Genomic DNA, 27,982 nt, shown 5'->3' on the forward strand with positions numbered 1-27,982 from the left:
TACTTTCTGTCATGGCTAATATAAAGTTACCAATGTAATGTCACTGAAATCACAGTTGTAAAGAAACTTACTGTAGCTGGCTCCAGTACGACATGGGTTGAAATATTCCTTACTTTCTGTGCCTTGTTAGTTCAGTTCTAGATAAGCTAATATGATTCACAAGGACTGAGAAACCTGATTATCCCCTCAAGCTTTCATTTTGCCCAAGCCTCATTACGAAGAATTTAGTTATGTTTAATTTATTATAATACTGTATACCTGGTTTCAACCATACTAACTCTTCTATTTTCCCTGATTAAAAAAGAAAATCAAGATCCCATGTAGAGCCCTCCTGCAGCCTCATTACTATAGCCAATCCATTAGCAAATCCTACTAATTTTATGATCCAATTTTTTCTTTGAATTCTTTTCAATTACCATTTTGCTATTTCTTTTTTTTTTTTTCAATATCATATATGATTTATTGCCAATTTTTCTTTAGGTTGCCAACTCTAGCAAAATAGTACAATTGCATAGATCTTAATTTATTTTACATTTTGAAAAGTTTTTCAATTCTTAAAGTAGAGACACTGTTATTTTTTTTTCCATTTTATTTATTTTTTCAGCGTAACAGTATTCATTCTTTTTGCACAACACCCAGTGCTCCATGCAAAACGTGCCCTCCCCATTACCCACCACCTGTTCCCCCAACCTCCAACCCCTGACCCTTCAAAACCCTCAGGTTGTTTTTCAGAGTCCATAGTCTCTTATGGTTCGCCTCCCCTCCCCAATGTCCATAGCTATTTCTAAGGTTTTTTAAAAAAAAGATTTTATTTATTTATTTTAGAGAGAGAGATCACAAGTAGGCAGAGAGGTAGGCAGGGCGGGGTGGGAGGGGGAAGCAGGCTCTCTGCTGAGCAGAGAGCTGGATGCGGGGCTCGATCCCAGGACCCCGAGATCATGACCTGAGCTGAAGGCAGAGGCTTAACCCACTGAGCCACCCAGGTACTCCTGTTTTTAAGTTTTTACAATGATGTCTTCATCAGTTCAGGCTGTTTTAACAAAATACCATAGAACAAGTGGTATTAAAAGCAGGCATTTATTTTTCACAGTTTTGGAAACTAGGAAGTCCAAAATGAAGTTGCTGGCAGATTTGATTCAATAAGGGAATGAAAACCCCCTTACTGGCTCCTCCCATGAGAAAGAGACAGAGACAGAGAACTCTGGACTTTCTCCCTCTTCTTATAAGGAAATCATTTAGGACCCGTAAGGAAGTACTCCTATGATAGAGGTTCCACCCTCATCATCTGATCTAAACCTAATTATTTCCCAAAGGCCCTCCTCTAAATATCATCAGTTAAGGTTTAGGGTTTCAACAAATGAATTTTGGGGACATAAATATTCAGTCCATAACACATGGAGCACAGGATCTTTCTTTGGCCTTTTTCTCTCTCTAGAACCACTGCTTACTAATCATTTCTCATACTTTACATTGTGAAGCCAGTCTGGCTGTAATGACCCAACGTATATTCATCTTGTTGCACTCCTTAGGGCTTATACTGCCGGGCACATACTCTGCACAGTTTTATGTCCTCTGCCTGTAGAATTACTCCTTTATCCTTCAATATCTATCTCTGGTGGCAACTCCTGTAGAAAATCTTCTGTGAATGCCACCCTCTTATTGCTGGCCAAAGTGTTACTCTGTATTCTTTTTTTTTTTTTTTTAAGATTTTATTTATTTATTTGACAGAGAGAGAGATTACAAGTAGGCAGAGAGGCAGGCAGAGAGAGAGGAGGAAGCAGGCTCCCTCCGGAGCAGAGAGTCCGATGTGGGGCTGGATCCCAGGACCCTGAGATCATGACCTGAGCCAAAGGCAGCGGCTTAATCCACTGAACCACCCAGGCGCCCCATTACTCTGTATTCTTATGCACATTTTGCAGATTCTTGACTTTCGAATATTGCAAAGAATTAGATGTTTATAGGTCTCCTTTCCTTAATATTTCTTAAGCTCTTGAAGACAGACACAATGGAGTACTTACTTTTATACTTACAAGACGAAGCACAGAATTCAGCATATGATAAACAGTGTCATTAAAGGATAAAGAAATATCTCAGCTTATGCATTGAAGTCAGAACAGTAATATTAGAGAGCTATGAGATAGAAGCATAACCTAAGAACTGGCAATTACAGCTTGATTTGATCATGATTGCAGCTTATTTTACCTGCAGGTCCTATAATATACCAGTCCATTTTCAGTATTTGTAAATTAATTTTGAAATGTGGATAAATGAGTCTACGGCCATACCACCCTGAACACACCGATCTTGTCTGATCTCGGAAGCTAAGCAGGGTACTTGGATGGGAAATGTGGATAAATGAGAAGCAGCTTTAGGAAGTAGAAATGAACTGCCTTAATCTAGTACTTGAGTGCATAGTTCAGGCCCTTGCAAAAAGCACTGATGAAGATATGGCACTGCAACTTAAAGTTATAGTCATATTGCAGAATTTTAGGAAAGGGGGTCAGTTGACATCCTCTCAAGTTCTTGAGTGTCTCAGACAAAAAACTAGACAAACCTTCCTACTCCTAAGAAGAGGTCTCACATAATGCTAAAATTCCTCCACTGCCATTTATAAAAAATATAACTTTCGATGAAAATATTGGTAGAAACAGAGTCGGAGGGCCATGTTCAAAGCAAACCTTGGGAGGACAAGAAGTAGCAAGCACAAAATCACAGGAACTATCTGACCAGAACACCATCAATATGAACAATACACCTAGTACTCCTCTACCTCTACATGTACCCAGTATGAATTCTAACCTTCTCTAAGCCTTTGTGTTACCAACCTCAAAATCAACGTCTTGGGTAGAAACATCCAGTTTCCCATGACCTACCCATGTTTTCACGTCATTTTGCTGAAAGTGGAAGAGAGATGGTTACTTTTTTATAGCTTCTCTAGTAGTTGGTTGGACTCTCTTACCCACCAATACCAAAAATAATTCAGGATTCTTCCAAAATAGGAAGGAAGGATTAAATTCTGGTTGATTAAAAAATTTGGCAAATATTATGATCAATCTATGTGCCTGTCTATCGTCAGCAGGTACTCTCTTTCCCCTACATAGAGAAGATCACTCCTTCCTTCTGTCCCTGTCCCTCTTAAAACCAAAAACCATACTCAATACCTCCTCAAAGGGAATAATTCAGATCCACAAGTTACCCTATGCAACTCTTAAATCCATGATTGGCAGTAAAGCATACTCATCAATTTGATTCTCTCCTGATATTTCATAAAATATTGACTGAAGTATCAATATAATTAACAATAACATTTTATAAAAATATAGTGACTAAATATATAGAAAAGTAAATACAAATACTATGAATGAATAAATAAATGTGAGAACAACAGCAACAGAAAAGGTCGGGGGCTACATGGGACACTACAGTCTCTGTGTCTGCAACTAGTCCCAGTGGCACCTCTGGTATTTACGACTCTTGTCTTCCACTCCAATTTAAGAATGCTTTGTTTTCAGCTAGTTCCTCAGCTGACTGGAGCACTTACCCAATGCTGTGAAAAAAACTTTTATTTCTGAGGAATATGGTCTTGCCTATATTAGGTTGCTGAGTCTTCTACTAACTTAAATAAAACCTTTTTACTGAAGTATATAATACACACAAAAAAATGCACATTAATGTACACTTCAGTAGGTTTTCACAAACCAATCCCACAATGAACCTAAACTGGGACTGAAAAATAGACTCAAAAGATCACCAGAAGTCCTAAGTTTCCTGTCAGTCATTACTCCTCCAAATATGTCTACATACCTATGTAGTAACTGTAGATTAGCTTTAACAATTAGTCTTCCATTAACCTTTACTACCACACCTTGTAGTAGACCCCCTAAGTTCCATCCATAACTTCTCTCTGGCAAATGTGTGTTGCAAAAACCTATTTTTGCTTGACAGTAAAAATCAATCACCCCAACTGATACAATGCTTTCTTTCTCTCTCTATTTGCCTAGTTGCTTGAAGAATACTAGAGCACGTTGGTAAGAGTAAGATATTATACTTGCCAGGTGCAAGTTAACTGCTTCTTCTGTTTCCTCTTTATCAGACTAATGACCAAATGCTTGTCACCACATGCTAGGGGCAATGCAATTTTCCTCTAGAGGAAATTTGCTTTGGCTATTGGTGTTTATCATGTAATCCATTGTTATTCTTCAATGTTACATGTATCTTTTTTATTTGGTCACATGAAGATGCAATGAGAATGTGTAGGAATTATCTCCCCTACCATCTTCTAAGTCTTAACAGTTGCATTCACCTCTGAGACTTCCCCAGGCACGTGAGAATTTATTATTGCAGTAGGAATGGACTTTCAGTGGTTCATGTTTTGCTATTTCTATAATGCCTCCTCCATGAAGCTGAAGACTCAGTTTAGTAAGCCTACTAATTTTTGTGAATAGGAATTAGTGTTCTCAGGGCCAAGGTGCTAAAAGTCCTGGCATTTCTGATGATTTAATTTTTCTTGTATCCTTTCAGTCTGGGCATATTGTTAAAGGGTAGAAAAAAAAAGAATACAAATTCTGGTAGTGCTACATTGTCTTTTCTTAAAAGTATATGGACTCCTCTCCCTTCAAGGAACTGTGGAACTGTGAACTAATTCAGGCTTGAGAAAAAACTGAGAAGCCCTAAAAATCAAAAAAGGACTTTAGCGGGCAGCTCATTGTTTTTTTTTTTTTTGTTTTGTTTTTTCCCCAGTAACCCTCATAATCATATAGTAGTCTCTAAATACACCTGCTTATTTGACAATTCTAATCATTACCCTCACTCTCTATAGTAACCAGGATACGCTAGAAAAACAGAACCAATAGGATCTATCTCTATCCCTATGTATTTATCAATAAAGAGATTCATTATAGGAATTAACTCACAGTATTATAGAAGACACAATATGCCATCTACATGCTAGAGAAGAAGGAAAGCTGATGGTGCAATTTAGTCTGAATCCAAAGGACTGATGACCAAGGGGGGTAATGGTGTTAAGTCCCTCTCTGATTCCAAAGTCCTGAGAATTGGGGGCAAAGGCATGAATCAAGTTCGCAATCTGAATGCTCAAGAACAAGGGATGCCAATTTCTGAGGGCAGAAGAAGATGGAGGTCTCAGCTCAAATAAAGAGAGTAAATTTGTCCTTCCTCTGCCTTTTGTTCTATTCAGGTTCTCAATGGATGGGTTGATACTAACCTGCACTGGTGAGGGCTATCCTCTTCATGATTCAATAGCTAATCTCTTCCAGAAACACCTTCACAGATACACAGGAAAATATTTTACCAGCTATCTGTACATCCTTTAGTCCAGTCAAGTTAACACATAAAATAAACACAAGTAGGAATTTTTTTATAAAAATTTTTTAATAAAAATTACATTATTTGCAGTATTTTACACTATTTAATTAGGTAGCTGAGGAATTTTATCTTTTTTCTTCTGTTTGCATTCAGAAGCAGCAATTACCTTCTGCAGTAATTGAATTACTCATGTCCCTTATACTGTTCAAGGGCCCAGCATCCAGAGCCTTGTCCTCAATGGACATTTGATTCCATATGAATACAACTGATATTTCTGACACTCCTTTTCATACTACATATCTTGAGTTGCTAGATTCTCATTCTGAAAAAATTAATGGAATATTCACTCCCTTTTATCCCAGCTAGGCAAGAATGAAAGTCTGAGGCTTTCTACATTTTCTTTACATGTCTGATATCTATATGCCTGTCTCAGTACTGATTTCTGTATCTGTAATATTTCTTGGTTACAAGTGACAGAAACAAATTTGCTTATCTTGGGGACTCAGGTGAAGATGAATAAAAGAGAAATACATTAAATCAAGTGTAAGTGTAAGGAGATCACAGAACTGAACAAAAGTTGAAATCTAGATGTGGCTGAGGTTCAGAATCCAAGGTGATAGCTCTAGCAGGCTAAGAATAAAAAAGCAACCTTATTTCAATATAAAGAATTTGGCCAAAATGCTTCCATCCTTTCAGCAGATCACTTTCAGACACAACACTGTGTTTTGTTTTGTTTTGTTTTGTTTGCACAACACACTATCAATGCCATTATTACTCTAAAACTGAACACTAAAAATGAACACTAAATATGTTTTGACTTTGTATTATTTACTCTGTATTCAATACTCTCTATAAGAGCATTGAAGGGGGGATGCCTGGGTGGCTCAGTTGGTTGGATGACTGCCTTCCGCTCAGGTCATGATCCCGGAGTCCCAGGATCGAGGCCTGCATCAGGTCCGCAGCTCCATGAAGAGTCTGCTTCTCCCTCTGACCTTCTCCTCGCTCATGCTCCCTCTCACTGTCCCTCTCTCAAATAAATAAATAAAATCTTAAAAAAAAAAAAGAGCATTGAAGGGATAAGACTGAGTCATGTATTCATATGCTACCTGTTAAGGTCAAGCACAGAACAATCCTTTTCTTTTTTTCACTAAGGCAGCTCAATAGCATAATGAAGAGTATAGTAAAAATAATCAGTGAACTTGGAGATAGAACAATAGAAATCTTAACATAGACAAGATAAAAAAAAAATAAAGCCTTCAGGGAAGCCTTGAGACTATAATAAATGAACATTCATATTAATAGACTCCCAGAAGAAAAGGAGGGACTTAAAAAGAGTGTTTGAAGAAATGATAGCTGAAATTTTCCTAAATGTGTTAAAGACATACATACAGATTCAAAAAGCTGGCTGAACTCCTAATAGGACAAACTCAAAGAAATTCCTATCAACATGTATTATGGTCAAACTTCTGGAAACTAAAGACTAAGAAAAAATCTTGAAAGCTACAAGAGATAAGTGACACTTTGCATATAAAGAAAACACAATTCAAATCACAGGTAATTTCTTGTCAGAAATCATTCAAGCCATAAGGAAGTAACAATATTTTCAAATGTTAAAAGAAAAGAAATGCCAACCCCAACTTCAGTATCTGGCAAAATTACCATTTAGTTATGAAGGGGGAAATAAATTCATTCTTAGGTGAAGAGAAATGAAAAGAGTTTGTGTATCCTGCAGAACTACCCTGAAAGAATCTATAGAAGAATCTCTTGAACAACAATAAAGTATACACAAAGGAATCTTGCAGTATCAAGAAGGAAAAAAGAAAATGGAAAAAACCAAAATTACAGGTAAACACAAGAAAGACTCACTTTCTTCTTGAGATCTCTAAACTATATTCAATGTCTTTTTTTTTTAAAGATTTTATTTATTTATTTGACACAGAGAGAGAGATCACAAGTAGGCAGAGAGGCAGGCAAAGAGAGAGGAGGAAGCAGGCTCCCTGCGGAGCAGGGAGCCCGATGCGGGACTCGATCCCAGGACCCTGAGATCATGACCTGAGCCGAAGGCAGCGGCTTAATCCACTGAGCCACCCAGGCGCCCCTATATTCAATGTCTTAAATAAAAAAGGTTAAAAGAGAAATTTTTACTTTTATGACAGTTACATTATAAATGGAGGAACAACTGACTTGATAAGTTGTGTATGTGCAATAGAATATAAACCACAATAAAGAAGATACACAAAAAGATTCACCTGAAACGCTATAGAAAAATCAAAACAGAATTTAAAGAAATGTTTAGGCAGACTATAGGAAGATAGGAAAATAAAAGAGTTAAAATATGAAATAATCATAAAACACAAAGCAAAATGTCATGCTTAAACCTTAGCATCAATAATTATATTGAATATAAATGGTCAAGAGGAAAAAAAAAAATATGGCAATCCTGTGTGTGTTCATCAAATAACAACTATGTATTATGTGAAGCATAAACTGAGACAAATGAAAACAGAAATACAGAAGTCCACAAATACAGTATCAATATTTAAACTTCTCTCTCTTAACAATTGGTAGAACAACTAGCCAGAAGATCAGTAAGGATATACAATAACTCAACAATACAATCTATTAACAGGATCTACTCTACAATGACAGTACACTTCATCCAACCACTACATAATACACAATTTTTTCATAAAAAGTTTGATAATACAGACCATATCCAAGGCCAGAGAGAAATCTGAACTAAAATAACTGAAATTATAAACAGTATGTTCATTTACCACAATGAAATCATTATTAGAAAAATAAATCAAAATCAGTAACAGAAAGATAAAAGGAAAATCTCATAAATTAAAAAATAGCTAATAGGGAGGGCACATTTTGCATGGAGCACTGGGTGTTGTGCAAAAACAATGAATACTGTTACGCTGAAAAAATAAATAAAATGGAAAAAAAAAACAAAAAAAAAACCAAAAAAAAAACAAATTTTGAAGACATTTGTCTTTTCAAAGATATTTATTTTGTTCCATTCTCTGCCTTCATTTCTTTTATTCCCCCTCCTTTCTCCTTCCCTCCCTCCCTTCTTTTTTCTTCCCTCCCTCCCTCCCTTGCTCCCTTCCTTCCCTCTTCCTTCCTTTGTTGAGAACAGAAAAAGACATTTATCTCTCTCCAGAAACTTCTTGTCACCACTTTTTTTTAAAGAAGTCATTAAAAAAAAAAAGAATTACTTATTTATTTATAACTTATTTTGAGTGAGAGAACATGAATGAATGGGGGAGGGCCAGAGTGGGAGAGAGAGGGAGAGAATCTCAAGCAGACTCTGTGCTGAGCATGGAGACTGAAGTGGGGCTTGATCTCACAACTCTGAGATCCCGACCTAAGTCACAACCAAGAGTCAGAAGCATAACCAACTGAGCCACGCAGGTGCCCCATTGTCACCATTTTTAACAGAAATTTCCCTCCTTGGTCAACTTGCCAGTTGCTGCTAGTTTCTTTCCAGCTCTTTTCCACTGAACTTCATGAGACATTCTCCTTTCTTTTAAGAAAGTATTTTCCCCCTCTTCTTTCCTTCTCTTCCACTTTCTTTCCCCTTTTCCCCCTTTCATCCTTTATCCCTTTTCTCATCACTTCTTATCTTGCTCTCAATGAGAACAATAATATTCCTTTACCAGGACATGATTTTCATTTAATAAAAAGGGATAAGAGTGAAAATAAAAATTCCCTGCAGAGAAGAATTTTGTGAATGACTGTCTCTCTGATGGTTAGAGTATCTCTAGACAAGAGGAGAAAAGTAAGTGCTTAAAAAAGTCTTACGAGGAGAGCCCTAGAGATAAACTATGCTCTGTTCACAATTTTACCCACAATTAACACAATTCAAATATACAAATTCAACACACAGATCCCAAACCCACATAAACACAAATAAGCAATGTGTATATACAAAATCACCTTTCACTCTGAGACTACATTATAGTCTATATATCACAGTCTATATAAGAATTTTTTTTTTCTTAGAGAGAGATTGCAAGTAGACAGAGAGGCAGGCAGAGAGAGAGAAAGGGAAGCAGGCTCTCCACCGAGCAGAGAGCCCCATGTGGGACTCGATCCCAGGACCGTGAGATCATGACTCGAGCCGAAGGCAGCGGCCCAACCCACTGAGCCACACAGGCACCCCTATAAGAATTTTTAAGATGCTGTATCCCATGTGACATTTTAGAAATCTATTTACTATTTAATTATATAGGAAATCTGATATGTGAAAGCATTTTTTCTTGGGTCATAACAACTGAAATTTAATAAATCAGTTAACATTGGTGCAACTACCCTTTTGATCAAAGTGGAATTTTCAGCTTCATTTAATTAGCAAGTAAAGAGTATACAGATTATTCATTTCTGGCTGAAAAATTTGGCAGAAAATATATGTATTAGAAGCAGTATATGAGTTATGTTTGTTTATAATTCAATAAAGGCATGACTCTGCCTTTATTGAATTTTATGATAAATGTGAGTCACTCTTAAAATGCATGACTGCAATGTGATTATGTAATTATTGGTAGAAATTCAGAAGACTATTAAATGTAGCATATTAATCTAGTATATTCTTGAATAGTGTTTCCAGTGGTGGTCATAGATTGTTTAAATCCAGACATATCTCCCAATTCTTGTCAACAATGTTCACTCTTGCCAAATAAGAGGACAAAGCCATAGTAGAGATGATGTTCATGTCCTAGAGCTGCGAATTAACAAATACATGATCATTAATATTGAGATTCCCTCCTACAACACTAAAAGGTTTAGTGAATCGACTGTAGTGTTCACATGTGAGGGTACATTATGATCATCTGGAATCTAGTTACCTAAAATAGATATGGCACTAGTATATATGCATTAGTTGGGAGTGGGAAAAAAAGGGAGTAGAGATAGCCAATGCCTTACTGAACTCTAAAATAAAATTCCAGGGAGAATAATTCTGAACAAAAGAAGAAAGAATGCTCAGGAAAGTGAAAACATCCTAGTCTAGAATCAGAATCTGTGGAGGAAGTTATGGAAGAATGGCAGAATACCTGACCAACTGAAAGAGAGTAAGAACTCTACATTAAAACACAAAAAGCCTGATACATCTTTGCATAATTCCTAAGAGAAAACAGGTATGATAATTTTATCAACACTACTGATGCCTTTCCCCTCAAAATAATTTGCTAGTGCATAAACTACTCTATCTTATACTGCTTAGTGATCCTTTTTCTGTGAACCAGCTCTCTAGCAGTTCAAGAATGGCTTCCCCACTGCTCTTGTCCTTCCATATAGAATTTGGTTTGGACACATGATATTTTGGGATTGACTAAAAAAACTATTATCACCTTTCCTTCCAAAACTGTTTTCCTTCTAATAAGAATAGGCAAACTGTAAAATCTTCATGTCATCTAGTTCTATAGCTCCCTTCATTTGTTGAGTTATGTGATCAAACTGAATTCATTGTATCTATCTGATATTTGTTTTAAATTTAGGGTTTTCTTGGGGTGCCTTTGTAGCTCAGTCAGTTAAGCGTCTGACTTTAGCTCAGGTCATGATCTCAGGTTCCTGGGACCGAGCCACACAGCAGGCTCTCTGTTCAGCAGGGAGTCTGCTTCTCCCTCTTCCTCTGCTCTACCCCCCAACTCCTCATGTTCTCTCTCAAATAAATCTTTTTTAAAAATTTAGGGTTACCTTCCCATCTTTCAGCAAAAAATGAATAAATGAATGAACATAAAAATAAACCAATTTCAATTTCATTTAGATTGAAGTAATATATTTATGACTTAATTTTTTGGCATCATTTCTTTTCATGATTTTTTTATGAAGTATGGGAGAGGAACAATGTTTCTTGTGTGTTTCACTAAAGGAAAAAAATGTGATATTCATCGTTTGCTCCATACAACATATTTGGAAATTATTAAGAAACTGAATTTCTCTCAAAATTACTTTATGCTTAAAGAAACTTTTCCTTTAGTGCCTTTCTGCTAGTGACAACAATAGTTTATTGAAGTCTTAAAGTTACCTTTTTCCCTCCTTTAATATTAAGTCTTTTTCATAGTGAACAGAACTCTAATTTGGTTATTATTTTCTTTGGGCACTTTATTTATTTATTTATTTATTATTTCTTTTCAGCGTAACAGTATTCATTGTTTTTGCACCACACCCAGTGCTCCATGCAATACATGCCCTCCCTAATACCCACCACCTTGTTCCCCCAACCTCCCACCCCCCGCCCCTTCAAGACCCTCAGGTTGTTTTTCAGAGTCCATAGTCTCTCATGGTTCACCTCCCCTTCCAATTTCCCTCAACTCCCTTCTCCTCTCTATCTCCCCATGTCCTCCATGCTATTTGTTATGTTCCACAAATAAGTGAAACCATATGATAATTGACTCTCTCTGCTTGTCTTTGGGCACTTTAAAGATAACATTCCATTGTCTTCTAACTTCAATGGCTTCTTTTAAAGAGCTTTTTAAAAGTCTAATTGTTGTTTTCTTTCAGGGTGATAAATTACTTTAAGTTTTCCTGTAGCTACTTTTTTTTAAGTTTTTTGTATTTCTTTGAGAGAGAGAGAGAGGCGCACAAGCAGGGGAGCAGCAGAGGGAGAGGAAGAAGCAGACTCCCTGCTGAGCAGGGATAAGCCCCATGAGGGGCTTGATCCCAGGATTCTGGGATCATGATCTTAGCTGAAGCAGACACTTCAACTGACTGAGCCACCCAGGCACCCTCTAGCTGGTTTTAATGTATTTTTTGCCTTAAGAAATTTATTTTAGGAAGCTTTGTTAAGAATGTGGTTTTTCTTTTACTTATTATGCACAGAAATTTTCAACCATTGTCTCTTAAAATTTTAGCCTCATTTTTTCTTCATTTTTTCTGAAATTCTAAACATCTTTTAACTGTATCATCTATTTTCCCTTATCCTCTGTATTTCTTTCCTTTAGTACTTTCATATTTCTTACTGTTTTCTTTCTTTTTTCTGATCTTTCAATTTTCTAAGTCTTTCAACATAATTAGTTTGTAACTTCGGTTTTTATTTTTCAGTTAGGTAATTGTTATTTAGTTCTTTTTATAAAATTTTCTATTTTTCTTCCAAATTTCTTCCTGTCTTTCATCTAACTAAACATATTAGATATGCATCTGGTAACTACAATTTCAGATCCCTCAAAGATTTAGATGATTGTTGCTCTGGATTTTAAATCATGTTTCTTGTTTCTACATGAGTATGGTTATTTTCTCGTATGGTAAGTAGTATATCTGAAAATAATGTAGAAATAAAAATATAAAAATAAATTAAAGTATGATGATGTCACTTTACTCCAGAAAAGATGTTTATTTTTTTAGGAAAAAAGACAGGGGTACCGTAATACAATTTCAGGGATAGGAAGGTGATTCAAAGCTGATCTTTAATTCTTTCAATGGCGTTATACTCTGATTTACAATTTTTGGTAGGTTGAGCCTTTTAAGGACACAGTATGTGGTGTTTTTACCAAGTCCCGTCCTTCTTGGAAGGCCATATTTTGTCACCCTAACTCTAAGATGTTACTAAAAGCTCTGATAAACATCTCAGCCTTTACTCAAATCTTCAAGATTTAGTAGGATTCATCTAGTCAAAAGGTAATCCCAAATGCCAGGCTATCTTCTTTGTATCTCCTTCTTCTGGATGTTGACCTGTACTTGTCATTGTATTATCTTTATTTGATATGTTCAATTATATATATATATTTGGTATTTTGAGTAGGTTTTCCACTTAATATCAAGGGAAGTTTTGGGTTTAATAGTCTCATTTTTCTTTATTACCAAAGGTATGCAATCTGAATATTCTGTATTACTTTCCATGATTTATTTTTACATTTCTAACTAATGCCAAAATGATTTTATTATGATGGCTCTACTAATATCCAGCATAGTAAAACTTCCATTGGAATTCTGATTTTCAATATAAATATCTTAGTTACTACTTGGCATTTATTTTTTCATATAAATCTTAGGACAATTTAACCCAATCTTTAAAACCTGTTACTATGCAAAGTTTAAGTGTAATATTAGGAAAAAAGAAGTAAATGGTACAAATATTGGTATAAATATGTTCTGTATATTTTGCTTTGCATTTAGAGTTATACACCTCTAAAGACTGATAATTTTAAAAGTATTAAAATTTCTTAGGCTGGGGTGCCTGGGTGGCTCAGTGAGTTAAAGTCTCTGCCTTCAGTTCAGGTCATGATCCCAGGGTCCTGGGAACAAGCCCTGCATCAGGCTCTCTACTCGGGGGGAGCCTGTTTCCTCCTCTCTCTCTGCCTGCCTCTCTGCCTACTTGTGATCTCTGTCTGTCAAATAAATAAATAAAATCTTTAAAAAAAATTCTTAGGCTATTATGATTGGCTGTAATATAAATGCACACAAATTGATACTTTATAGTATTCTAGTACAAAAACATCCATCTAGAAATAAAAATCCTACCCCCTCTAAAATCCAATTAGAATTAATTGGAAGTTGTAAAAACCGTAAGAACTGTAAGAGTAAAATCCACAGGACTCAAGTGAAGAAAACTAAGGCCTTCCTGAAAGACATAAAATGATCTAAAAATATAAAATTAATTTAAAAAGTAGCATATTCTTGAATGATTTCTGTTTAGTGGTGAGAATATTAACCCCTCACCCATCATAATGGTTGCAAGTATGTTATTCAATTTACCATGTTGTATCTTTATATCATATAGCACTTTTTTATTTCAAATTTTGATGTCATCTACTCAGTCCCATTTTGAATTATGATGTCATTTGTTTGTTCTGCTCCACTGATCAACTTTCAGGAACTCTTAACAATACTATTCAACTCAAGGCCTTTGGCACATGCTATTTCTCTGCCTTGACTGTTTTTTTAATTCTAACTTTAACTAATTAATTGCTACTTAACCTTCAGATATCATCTTGTTTTTCACTATTTCATAGAAATACCTGCTCTAGGAAAGAGGGAGAGCTAGAGTGACCAAAAATAGAAAGATCAAATTAACGTAAGATAGAGGGGACAGACATACAAAGTGAATGGGTCATGGATTCCTAAAGTAACACAGAATAAGTGATGTTATAGTATGTGTTATGTATGTGAATAGTTACCCCTTAGTTGTTTCTTCTAAGTAAGTAAATAGATTGAAATAAAATTTACAAAGGATATTGCTGACTTGATTTCAAGACGAAATCCAGAAGAGTTTACCTAGTTGAAGGACAGCTAAACATTCCACCCCAAAATATGCCTATAGGAATTCAGAATGTGTTAGCCTGAAATATGTACCATTAATATATTATTTTGAGCTGAAAGCGCTTGAGAAACAGCAAATGGAAGGACAGCCTTTCCCTGAATTTCCTTTTATCTGCCTAAAGTCAGTTCTGTCAACAGGAGCTCAGTGACCATAAATCCCCTCCCGGGGAGTTTCATCAGACAGGAAAGGATGACTCTTACACAGGAGAGGAGATTAGAAGTTGATATCACTACCAGAGGAACTTTGTCACAAACTCCCTTTGTCGCATACCTCCTACCTACTCTTCTAAAGGCCCATTCATCTTCCCTAATAATCACTTACACCCTAAGACACCTATAATCCCCTTTCCCTATTAAGATGGTATTGAATCCTGAATTCTATACCACCTCAGGGAATTACTCATTTTTCCTTTATCTCCAATATACATAAGGCATAAATGTTAATAAACTTCTGTTTTCCTTTTGTTAATTTTTATTTAATTTTTATTATAATTGTTAATTTTTGTTAATTTTTATTTAATTTTTATTACAGGAGCCTCAACTAAGAACTCAGAAGAATAATGGGAAAATTATTTTTCCTCGTCTATGCCATCCCACTGTTAATCTGGAAATTTAAGGGCAGCCAAAGCCACAGGAAATAATAGCTAGTATGTATTGAGACCACTACCTACATATAAAGTTCATTCAATATTTACTATTATCACTATAATGCAAGCAAAAAATAAAACAACTGAAAGTATAATGGATAGTCTAAACACATGTGGCTAGTAAGGAGCAAAGCTGAAGGTCAAATCTAGGTCATTTTATATTATGTTGTTCATCACTCTGATTTAATCTTTTCATGCCAGACTCTTCTTCCTCTGCTGATCTTTGGTACATCTGACATCAGACACTTCAATTATCAATGTTCCTAAATATAAAGTATATATAGCCAACTAAATTTTTTAAGTTCCTAGAAATTTTTCAGGGTCAAATTTTTGAAAGACCCAAAACCAGAAGATCCAACCTATTTTTCATAGCACTTAAAACTCTTAGACATTCAGGGTGCCTGGGTTACTCAGTTGGTTAAGCATCTGCCTTCTGTTCAGGTCATGATCCCAGGGTCCTGCCATAGAGCCACGAGATCATTGGCTCTCTGCTCAATGGGGAGTCTGCTTCTCCCTCTCCCTCTGTCTGCCTGTCTGCCTACTTGTGGTCTCTCTCTGTCACTTAAATAAATAAAATCTTTTAAAAAAAAGCTTATACATTCTATGAAGCTTATACAAGAGTAATATAAAATATTAATTTCATTAAGATATATATCAAAGCATCTAATTAGTTGCAAAAATGTTTTCTAATGATTGTAGTTAGGAAAATGGAACACAAATAGCAGATACTTATAAATATTTGTACCATTTATATATATTAACAAAATCCTTAACACCATTAGATGGTCACCAAAATTATTTTATAGCTGAGAAAACTAAGACACAGAGATCCCAAGTAAGCTTCTCGTGAGTCACATAGCAGTCTAGCTTTAGAATCTGCTCTTACCACAACCTTCCTGTCAGTCTGGGGAGACCAGAACATGTGAAAGTAGAGTTAGCAAACTGGAATTCCTCTCTTCCCCCACTATCACCTCTCCCAAATACCCAGCCCAAATCACGCTGTGTGTTTTTTGTTTACTTAAAATTTCATGTCAATAGAGAAATGGTTAATAACACAGGGTCCAGAGTCAGACCTATCGAAATCAAATCCTTGCTTAATCCCTTGAAACTTTTTGAGACCATGTGTGATACTTAGCCTTTGTGTGTCTCAGTTTTCACATCTGGAAAATGGGGATTAAAAATAGGGAAAATAGGGGATTAAAACAATACCTCTCTCCTTGGTTTATTTATTTATTTTTTAAGATTTTATTCATTTATTTGACAAGAAGAGACAGTGAAAGAGGGAACACAAGCAGGGGAAGCAGGAGAGGGAGAAGCAGGCTTCCTACTTACCTAGCAGGGAGCACAGGGAGCCCCATTTGGGGTTCAATCCTAGTATCCTGAAATCATGATCTGAGCCAAAGGCAAATGCTTAGTGACTGAGCCACCCATACACCCTGATTTAAAGCTTAAGTAAGAGAAGAGTCTCTGAGCATAGAGTATGTTTTTAATTTCTCTCACCAGTTACTTTTATGACCCTCTAGACACATGGTTTACATAAAATAAGTGTGTAGAATGAAGGCAAATTTGCATGGAGGAGAAGGAATTTACGTCCCTGAATGAGGGAAAGGTCTTAGGTTTGTTTATGAATCAGCTATTCAGACTTCTGATTTCACCTAATTCCTGCTGCAAAATGGAAATCATCACTTGCTTTTCAGAAAAGGAAAAACATAAACGGGCCTTTCCTTAAAACAAAAACCAAAAAAACAAAACAATACGAAACAAAACAAAAAACTACTTCTCAGTTTACAAGATCCCCTTCCTCAACCTGCATTACACTTAAATGGTCCAGAAAAATAACTATTATCCCACCAGCAGTCACCATTTTATTTGCCTTTTCCCACTTTATTGATTTACCTTTAATGCATAATTATCCAGTGTGTTTAACATTACTAATTCAGAGCCAGCTTAACTTCCAATTGAATGAAGATTCTTGCATTACTCTCTTTTCCCACAAGCTATTTCTCTCCTCCCTCTTCTGATTTCTTTAGCACTGGTTACGCTAAATTAGAACTTGGGAGACTCATTTGTTAATGTAAATGATCTGTTCCTGTTCACATTTCTCAGGCATCTAGCACCCATTTGTTATTATGGCCACTCTTCCAAGCACCGGGGTGTTTTATGTGTTAATGACAAAACCATCATTCTCCATTTGCCAACTAAAATGGGATATTGAAGGATACCAGGACTTGATGGATTATGACTGAGAAAGACACCAAGCCTTCTGGATAAGGATGGTGAGACAGGCTAAAATGAGATAAAATGACAATAACAACAGCAAATCAAAACAAAATGCAACACATAAGGACTAGGGATCCAGAAGCATGGGGAAAATGCCACTGATGTTCCTCAGCTAGCCTCTGACAACTAAGAATTTACTAGCAAAAAGAGAACATCAAAAACTCACTAAACTTGAGATGCCTGAGTGACTCAGTTGGATAAGTGCCTGCCTCAGGCTCAGGTCATGAACCCAAGGTCCTGGGATTGAGTCCTGCATCTAGCTCCTTGCTCAGTGGAGAACCTGCTTCTCCCTCTGCCTGCCGTTTCTCCTGCAGAGCTCTCTCTCTCACCTCTCTCTCTAACTGACAAGTAAGTAAAATCTTAAAAACAAAAACAAAAACAAAACCCTCACTAAACTATGAAAGCAGGAGAAAGTTCAAATCACTCAAGTATCTCATGCTAGCCCTCTTTTTGCCAATTTGATCACTTCTTTCTATTTAGGGAAAACATCAAACCAGCAATATGAGGTATTTGAATCTACCAAGACTATAAGCTTCTGTCATCAGCTTCAACCTTGATTATGTTTGATTCTTTCAAAGGAATTTTCATTTTGATTGGGGTATAACCAAGACTCTGCCAGACTAAAAGGAATGGAATTGTATTGGTAGGGATTTAGTCTGTTGTTCTGCAGCTTCCAGTTATGTAATGCAAGAGAAAAGGGAGGGATGTTGTTTTTTGTTTTCTGTTATTTTAAAGATTTTATTTATTTATTTGACAGAGACCACAAGTAGGTAGAGAGGCAGGCAGAGAGAGAGGGGAAGCAGGCCTCCTGCCGAGCAGAGAGCCTGATGCAGGGCTTGATCCCAGAACCCCGAGACCACGACCTGAGTCAAAGGCAGAGGCTCAATCCACTGGGCCACCCAAGCACCTGGGAGGGAGGTTGTTTTAAGGGACATTTAGAATATGGCAAGGCTGCTGACAATTTTTCACTTTAAAATAAATAACTTCCATATAATCTTCACGTGTGTGTGTGTGTGTGTGTGTATGTGTGTGTGTGTGTAGCAATGACATGGTAGAATTAAAATGAATGTTCTACATTTCCATAATGGAAAGCAGAAATTCTTTGGGAGAGAATTTTTCTTTCAATTCTGCCTATTTTGAAGACTTTCATAATCTATGAAATGATGTTACATACATTTGCCTAATAATTACTCTTCACATCTAAATAATCAGAATTGTTATCTTTAAACATGAAAAATCTGACAGAAAAGTGAATAGCAAGCAAATAACTGCTTCTAATATACATTGACTCTGAGGTCAGCTTGAACCACAGGATTACAGAGCCTAGCCTATGTTCTATTCATGATTCTCCTGTGACAATCAAAACTTTTAGATAGCCTAACACAAAACAGAATCACAAAAGAGAGCAAAAGGTATGAAAAGGAATACCCTTTTTCCACTAAAGATGATGAACAATGGGAACCACTAATGAAATTGGGGCAATAAACTGAGAATAAATAGCAGAGAAACTCAAAGCAGTGCTGAGCTTAGGCCTACTACTTGCTGCCTTACCACACTGGCATGGACCTATGAAGCCAGGAGCAGCAAGGCACAAGGGGCCTTTGTGGATACCTTTCTTGTCAAAAGCTAGAGCCTGGTGACTGACAATGCAGACCATGTCTCAGTGGAACCTCTAAGAAAACTATGAAAACAAAGATGATCCGAATAAGAACAAATAGGGGCTATTTATTCAGAGCTTGTTACAACAAAGATGTCAGCTACCATCAGTTGCATTTTGTGGAGCTACTTGAAGGTATACAGGGGAGTGAGGAAACTTCATGGTAGAAACAGCTGGGGATACAGTATCCTATGTGATATTTTGGGGGAGACTGACTTTCTCTGGATGGCCCTGAGTTGACATTAAGGGCAGATAATAGGAAGACTGGCAGTTGTTGACTGGCAATGTCCTGACTATTTTAGGTCAATTTTTGCAGAGGTTGTGGTGTAGTTTTTCAGCAGAATGCTGTAGAGGTTGCAGTTCAGAGTTTTATTTTCACATGCGGGTGGCCATTTGAATATTCAGTCTCTCAGAATTGTCAAGTAATTTCCATATTAAAGTGATGAACAATATTGAACCTTATATAAGTCCTGAGATTCTGGAGTAAAATGACAGTTAAAAAAGTAATAATAAAACCCAACTCTTTTTGTTCCAGAAAGTTTAACACAAGGAATCATCCTTGCCAATAGGACTTAGGTAAGACTTATGAATCCTCCTCCTGTTCACCATGGAGAAGGCCAATGACTTTCCAAATTCCCATCTTGTGCTAAATGATTACCTGAATTGTCTGTATCCACTGGCCAATCTGGACAAAATAGCTACTACCTTGATTTGACTAAAACTTAGTTAAGCTTCTCTCCATCATCCATCCTGTGAGATTCACTCACACTGACTCTAACGCACCATACAGGCAAATATACAGTGACTTCAGGGAGAAATGTTTCTACATCAACTGTGGATCACTGTTTCATCATACTTTCCCACATTCAGTTGTTTTTTCTTTTTTTTTAAAGATTTTATTTATTTATTTGACAGAGATCACAAGTAGGCAGGGAGGCAAGCAGAGCTAGAGAGTGGGAAGCAGGCTCCCTGCTGAGCAGAAAGTCCAATGCAGAGCTTGATTCCATGACCTGAGATCATGACATGAGCCTAAGGCAGAGGCTTAATCCACTGAGCCACGCAGGCACCCCATCCACATTCAGTTCTTGATTGACTTGCTCACTGCTTCTGGTTCTTTTTGACTGACCTTTGAAATGTTTGCAGATCTCATGGTTGAAATTCTCTTCCTTTTTCCATAGTCCTTCCCCCACCCTCCTTTGCAAGTCCCGTTCTCTCCTCTTGCCATATTCAATTTGAGTACTGCCTCTCCTTACCTAATTCTACATTTCTTTTATTTGGCATTTTGCAGCTTAAAAATCCTCAGAATAACTTAATTTAACTCCATCACAGAGAAAAATCTTCATTGTTCCCTTATCTTTACAATAAAACTAAAAGCTTTTGATATGACAGGCAGGTAATCTATCCAGTTTATTATCTGAGAGCCACTTCCCATCAGCTCAGGCATCCAGCATCATGGAAATACAAGTGCTTCTCCGTCACATGAACTTTCCTCCTCCTGATTTTTCCTCTGTGTATGTTCTTATCACTCACTAGATCATCTTCAAAGTATATATAGGATGCAGTTCTTCTCAAAATCTTCGCCAGTAAATGTCTTTTAGATTTTGCTATGTAGTTAGAACGTTTCATCAGTCAGTAGGAGATGGCAAAGGCAGGAACTGCAGGAGGGATGGTAGATGAGTGAGAGGAATTTTTTGAATTACAGATGGTGGCTATCATAGCTCTGATTTTGAACGATAACTGGAAATCATTTAACACAAGTTATAGTTGCTAGAGGCAAAGATCTTTAACAGAGTAAATTCTGTAAAGTGGCAAAATAAATACAATGAGATCACAGTGTGGTGATAAGAGAACAGCTCAAAGGAAAACCAAATGACAACATAATCAGCTTAAGTAATGGGGCCAAAAGTCTATTCCTTATCTGCAAATATCATAAATTCTCTGGCCTTTGGTCAAAATTATTGCTTTATCTCCCACCTTTAGTACATTTCTCTATCTCTTGTTCTAAATCTGTTACAATATTATCATTAACATGTCACAAGTATTGGTGCTCTTCTAAAAGTAAACTCTATCAATCATTTTATAAACTATGTAGGGAAAACAATCAGAATAAAGCTGTAGCAGAGCTACTTACTAATCTAGTTACAGATGCCATACACATAATAAGAGCAGACATAATTATTGATTTTTAAATATACTCTGAGATTAATCCATGCTATAAATTCTGTGTTGTTGTTATTTTTTTTACTATATGATGATTAATGTCAAAAAATAATTCACAGAAGAAAGCAGACTTTGAAGGATGATATGATGTTAAGAACTGGAAACAGAGAGGAATTTATTTAGGTAATACCATAAGGTGTGGCTGGAAAACTGAGAGGCGCCAGCATGTCTAGAGATACAAAGATAAAAAATGAAAAGTAGATCCAAAAAATGGATAGCAGTATCTCACTGTCAGGAGCCCCATATCTCTGCTGTCCTTAACTGTAATATATAGCTCTTTATCTAACATATCATGCTGGATGCTTAAGTCATTTATTTTCTTATGTTGGCTGTAAAAATGTTTAAGACTAAATTTTCTTCCTAGTACTATTTGAATCTATACCCATTTGTTATGATATACAGTGCTTTTACTTAATTGCAATCTTAATTTTTTTGATCCAAGATGTGGTTAGGTTGTAAAATTCCCAAATGTTTCAGAAATTTTTGTCATTGTTATTGTTGTTTTCCTCTGCTAACTTTTAGTTAATAAGTTTGTGCATTGAGTGCAGAGGTTATATGTTATGCTATCATTACTGTTTAAAACGTACTGAATTTTCTTTTGTGGTCTAAATGTATTTGTGTTTTTGTTTTTTAAAGTATGCCACGGACACTTGGGAAGAGGGTAATTTTTTTCTTTGCTGATTAAATAATGCTATCCTTTATGCTCTTTATATCCTGTTTCTACTACTGTTTCTCTGCTTGAACTTTGTTTAATCTGAGAAAAAAATGTTCTATTTTTTATTCTAAAATGTTCTATTTTCTATTAGTGTTTTCTATCAATATTTTCTTTATTTTCCAGAAATTAGTGCTTTAACTGTTCCATGCAATAATTTGATATATGAAAGTTTAAGAACATAGAAACATTACTTTGGATTACTTATTTTTATACAACTTATATAACCTAAAAGTTAACCTTTTAGTTTCCAATCTGTCATTTATTTTTCGCATATATATATACATATATATGCATGTATATATACTTATATATTGCAAATAACTGAAAAAATCTTATTTTAGAAACTATTTGAAATATTTGCTTGTTTTTTTGCCATATAATAATGTCTTATTTATACTGGTAACATTTCTGGGCTCTCTTCTATTCTACTGAGTTAACTGTCTATTTTAGGACAGTGCTCTCCCATTTGGAGTAATATAACTTTAAAATATATTTTAATATTTGGTAAGGCATAGCTCCCTTTTTAATTATCTTTTTTTACCATGCTTTTCTGCCTTTTATCTCATGTTTATATTTAGGTAAAATTAGAATAACTTCATCCAGCTGCAAAGAAAATTCACTGAGCTGCTATTTTTATCAAGGCAAAAACTTTTTCTCAGACTTTGGGTTCATCCTGAGTCTGAATTCTGTGTGGAAATAAATGAAAAGAACCCAAAAGAGAACAAAGGCTATTACTTAGAGTTTGCTATAAGGCAGTCAGCTACTATCACTTGTATTTGGCAGAGACTCAAAAGCAGGCAGAGGAAAGAGAAAGCTGTATAGCGAAGAAAAGGCTTCAGTTATACCCTAATTGGAGGATGCTGGCATGCGCTATTAGTGGGAATGTAAACTGGTATAGCCATTATGAAAAACAATATAGAGGTTCCCTAAAAAGTTAAGGTCCAGCAACCACTTCTGGGTACATATACAAAAGAATCCAAAGCGGGATCTTGAAGACATATTTACACACCTATGTTTATTACAGTATATTAACAATATCCAAGAAGTGGAAGCAACCCAAGTATCCAGCAATAGATCAATCAATGAAAAAATTTGGCATATACATATAATGGAAAATTATGTAGCCTTAAAAGAGAAGGAAATATTGTCACTTGCTACATGGATGAAACTTGAGGACATTATGCTAAGTGAATTATGCCAGTATCAAAAGAGCAAAGACTCTATGATTCCATTTATATGAAGCATCTGAAGTAGTTAAATCACAGAAACAGAAAGCAGAAAGGTGATTTTCAAGGGCTGGGAAAGGGGGAGAGATGGAATTACTATTTAGCGGACATAGAGTTTCACTGCAGATGAAAAAATTCTAAAAATCAGTTGTATAACAATCTGTTGTACAACAATATAAATATACTCAACACTGGTGAACCATACACTTAAAAATGGTTTATGATGGTATGTTTAACACCATGTGTTTTCTACCACTATAAAAAATTATGGTTTTATTTATTCTTTGCTAAGGTCCCTTACCAGCAAAGATACTGAGTTCTATAAAATGCTTTTTTCCATATCAAATCAAGGGTAGAAGTATTTTCCTTTTAATATTAATATGGTAGATTCTATTATTATAATTCTTCCAATAATAATGCCTATTGCTATCCCTGGAAGAAACATAAAACAAAACAAAACAAAACCAAAACTCAGTTCCTAATATTTCTGCTCCTTCCCCCTACCTGCCCTTTCCATTCAATCTCAATTAATAATAATTTCATTCTTTCAGATACTTAAATCAAAGTCATCTGGACAATTGTACTGGTTCTACCTTCAAAATTGAGCACCCCTCATCTTTGGCACTATCACCATCCTTGGATGGATTTTTTTAAATGCCAATTCAGTTTACTTAAAGACTATGGTCATTTTCTTTAAAAAAAATTTTTGTTGTTGTTGTTAGTTTATATTTTTTCCCAGAAAAAAATTCCTTTCAATTTTCAAATATGTTTACATAAAATTGTCCATAATACTTTTTAGTAATTTTCAAGAAACATCTATCATTTCTTGCTTAACCCCCTCCCCATTTCTGATATTGCTAGTGTATGTGCTTGCCTTTATTTTTTTTGTCAATTTTGCTAGAATTTCATCTTTCACCAGGCTTTTGAAAAACCATCATTATATTCTCTTGATCTTTCAATTTCTACACATTTTTTCACAAAAATATAACATTCTAAAGATTATGTAGGTTAATACTAGAAAACACACAGAACCTAGAAAAATGCCTAGAATGCTGTAGTTACTAAAGAATGTTTTAAAAATAGGTACGCCAAGGTGGTGGAGTCAGTTAAGCCTCCAATTCTTGGTTTTGGCTCATGTCCTGATATCAGAGTTCTGGGACTGAGCCCCACATGAGGTGCCCCACTCAGCATGGAGCCAGCTTCTCTCTCTTCCTCTGCTCCTACTCTTGCCCTCTTTCTCTCTCTCTCTTTCCCAAATAAATAAATAAATAAATAAAATTTAAATAAATAAATAATTAAGATGGAGCCTCATGTAGGGCTCCAGGTTCAGTATGAAGCTTGCCTTAAGATTCTTTTTCTCCCTCTGCCCTCCCTTGCTTTCACATGTACTCTCTCTAAAAAAATAAAAATAAATATGTAAGCATAAAAGATAAATTTTGTAGAAGTTATAAACTGGTACTAAAACTTTTTAAAAACTTATTTGAGATATAGAAAATAGGAGTAGGAGAAGGGGCAGAGGGAGAAACGACTCCCTGCTGAGTAGGGAGGTCAATGTGGGGATCCATCCCAGGACCCTACTAGGATCATGAGCTGAACTGAAGGAAGATGCTTAACTCACTGAGCCACCCAGGCATCTGATACTAAAATTTATATGACAATTTTTTTTTTTTTTAATTTTTATTTTTATTTTTTTTTTATTTATTTTTTTTCAGCATAACAGTATTCATTCTTTTTGCACAACACCCAGTGCTCCATGCAAAACGTGCCCTCCCCATCACCCACCACCTGTTCCCCCAACCTCCCACCCCTGACCCTTCAAAACCCTCAGGTTGTTTTTCAGAGTCCATAGTCTCTTATGGTTCGCCTCCCCTCCCCAATGTCCATAGCCCCCTCCCCCTCTCCCAATCCCACCTCCCCCCAGCAACCCCCAGTTTGTTTTGTGAGATTAAGAGTCATTTATGGTTTGTCTCCCTCCAATTTGATGGGCACTGAATAGTAAAAATGACTCGAAGGAAGAGAGTAAGAGCACTACAAAAGGATTTGTCTTACATGATTTAAGACCTTATAAAATGCCAGCAATTAACTTTTGGGGTACTTCCAACAGGGACATAATACATAGACCAATGAAGGGGCCAGAATAGAGACTCCTGACCATCCCATGAACATATGAGAATATGTTCAATGAAACAGATGGTATTACAGATCAGAGAGTAAGAAGGAATTGAACAATTGAACAGGGATTTTGGGCCATCATATGGAAAAATACTGGATTCTTACTCCAAAAATATACAAAAAATAAAAACAAAAATACCTAGAAAAACAAATATGAATGAATAACATTTAAATAAAAATTTAGATAATATTTTAATGTTGTTATGGTAGAGAAAGCTTTCATATACAAATAGAGAAGTCATAAAGAAAATAAACAGCCATGAAGAAAAGATAAACAACTTTAAAAATATGTCACTAATATACTGGGAGATTTGAAATTAACTTTTGTTGTTGTTGTCCAACAAATAACATAGGGAGAAGACAAGTCACAAACTGGGAGGATTATGTAGCACTTTTAACTAGGATATTAATAAAATAAAAAAGACAAATATCAAAATAGGAAAAAAATTAGAAATATGAACAGGCAATTCACTTATTAGAAAACCCAAAACAACCTATTGTGAAATGTAATTTATTTTGATAACAAGAATAGAAATGCAAATGAAAACCAAATGCTATACCATTTGAGATCCCTTCAATTCTCAAAAATGAAAACATCTGTAATATTGGATGGGCATATGGGTTCTCTCATTCACTACCACTAGGCACATGGATCAATTAAGTGCCTGGAGAGGAATTTGGCAATGTCTAGTAAAATAAGAAGATTTCTACCTTTAATGAAGCTTTGTTTATATTGGCTTAAAGACTGGAAAAATTATCATTGGGATTTAGTTAGTTATGGTATACTGATTTTTTGGAGTGCTTTAAAATGGTTAAAACAAATCGTTACATCTACATATATCAATATAAAAACATTTTTAACACTGGCTAAAATATCACAGGTACTGTGGTTTGTTTGCATCATTATCATTTAGAGACCACAGTAAAATATTTAGACATGAAATGGTATGATATTGGGAATTTACTTCAAAATAATCCATTTGGAAATGGGAATTAGATGGAAGTAGGGATGAAACAAAGTGATGAGTACTCTATGTATTAGCAACACTGGCATTTCTTTTCTCAATTTTTATATATGTTTGAAATTTTCCATAAATTAAAAACTAAAAAAGTGAACAATTTGTAAAGAATACATCAAATTTACATAAAATTTATAATAAAGAAATATGATATCATTCTACAAAGACTTGGGGCACTGAAGCTAAATTAAATTAGCTTATCTTTAATTACATATGAATTTCTAAAAATTATTATCCAGACCAAAGAAGTGAAAATTGCATACAAGATATTGTGAAAATCTTCCTACAGCTATGAAACAACACATGGATGTACCAAGGACAGAGAGACCAGACTTCTTACAACAGTGGTGTCCCTCTAGACAGAAAAGAGATAATTCTTCTTTACCTGTCCAGAAATTTTGTGATTTTTTTTTTCAGCTAATAATGTAAATAACATGAGGTTTTGTTTGCCTCCATAATCATTCAAACATGATAGTCCCAAATTCTTCAGAAAGAATATGCTGAAATTACTTGTTATAATAGTAGTTTATCTTATTTTTTCTAATATCTTTATAAATGTCTTTTTCAAATGCCTTTATATCTGCCATCACAGAACATGCAGAATCTTTCTAACATTGTTTAAATCTTGTGACTTCAATATGATATATACTTTATCAAATGCATTTTTACTCACTTAAAACCAGGGACTTAATGAGAACAGACACTATTATTCATCATGGGATGATGGTACACCTCCTTGTTGTCTTAAGGACAAATAAGGAAGTGATTCTGTTCTTTACTTCTAATAATGGCATTTATGGTGATTTATGTTTATGAGTATGGAGGTAGTGGGGAAAAAGAAAGGGTAGAGAGAGAGTGAGAATAAGAAAGACGTTTCAGTCAATGTTACAGACATCTTACTATAATTCAGCCTAAACATTTTATTGGCCACAATCATCTAATCTAGCTATAAATTGTCCTGTGAGAGAGTGGAAGAGACTGGCCTGACCCAGAAAAGGTAGTGTAAAGACAATATTGCTGGCATAAGCTTCTGAGTCATTACCATCTTTAGGGGCACATTTTCCTTGGCTTGGTTGTATGAAAGGAAATTAAGCCCCTAGCGAATTTTTTGGCTTTTTTCTTTTTTCAGCTGAGAGCAACAATGGAAGATGATTGAAGAGCAAAGACCCAAAGACTCTTCAATTTTCCAAACTGCTTTAATTTGATGGAGAAGGAATGCTACATTTTGTTAAATTATATTATGATAAAGAGAAGCTGGTCACTTCTCAGCATGAATCTAAAAGCAAATTATTTCCACAAAAAAGGGATGATGTATTTAACTAGACAAGTAATTACCTTGTGGTGCTACTATCTCCCCTGCCTCACATTAGAAAAGAAGAATTCAATTATCACATCATTAGATCAAAAAATAATTTTAGTGATACATTCCAAGTGAACTAATTTATTTCTATGCAACA

Source organism: Meles meles, chromosome 12 (genome assembly GCF_922984935.1).
Source record: "Meles meles chromosome 12, mMelMel3.1 paternal haplotype, whole genome shotgun sequence".
Classification (NCBI taxonomy): domain Eukaryota; kingdom Metazoa; phylum Chordata; class Mammalia; order Carnivora; family Mustelidae; genus Meles; species Meles meles.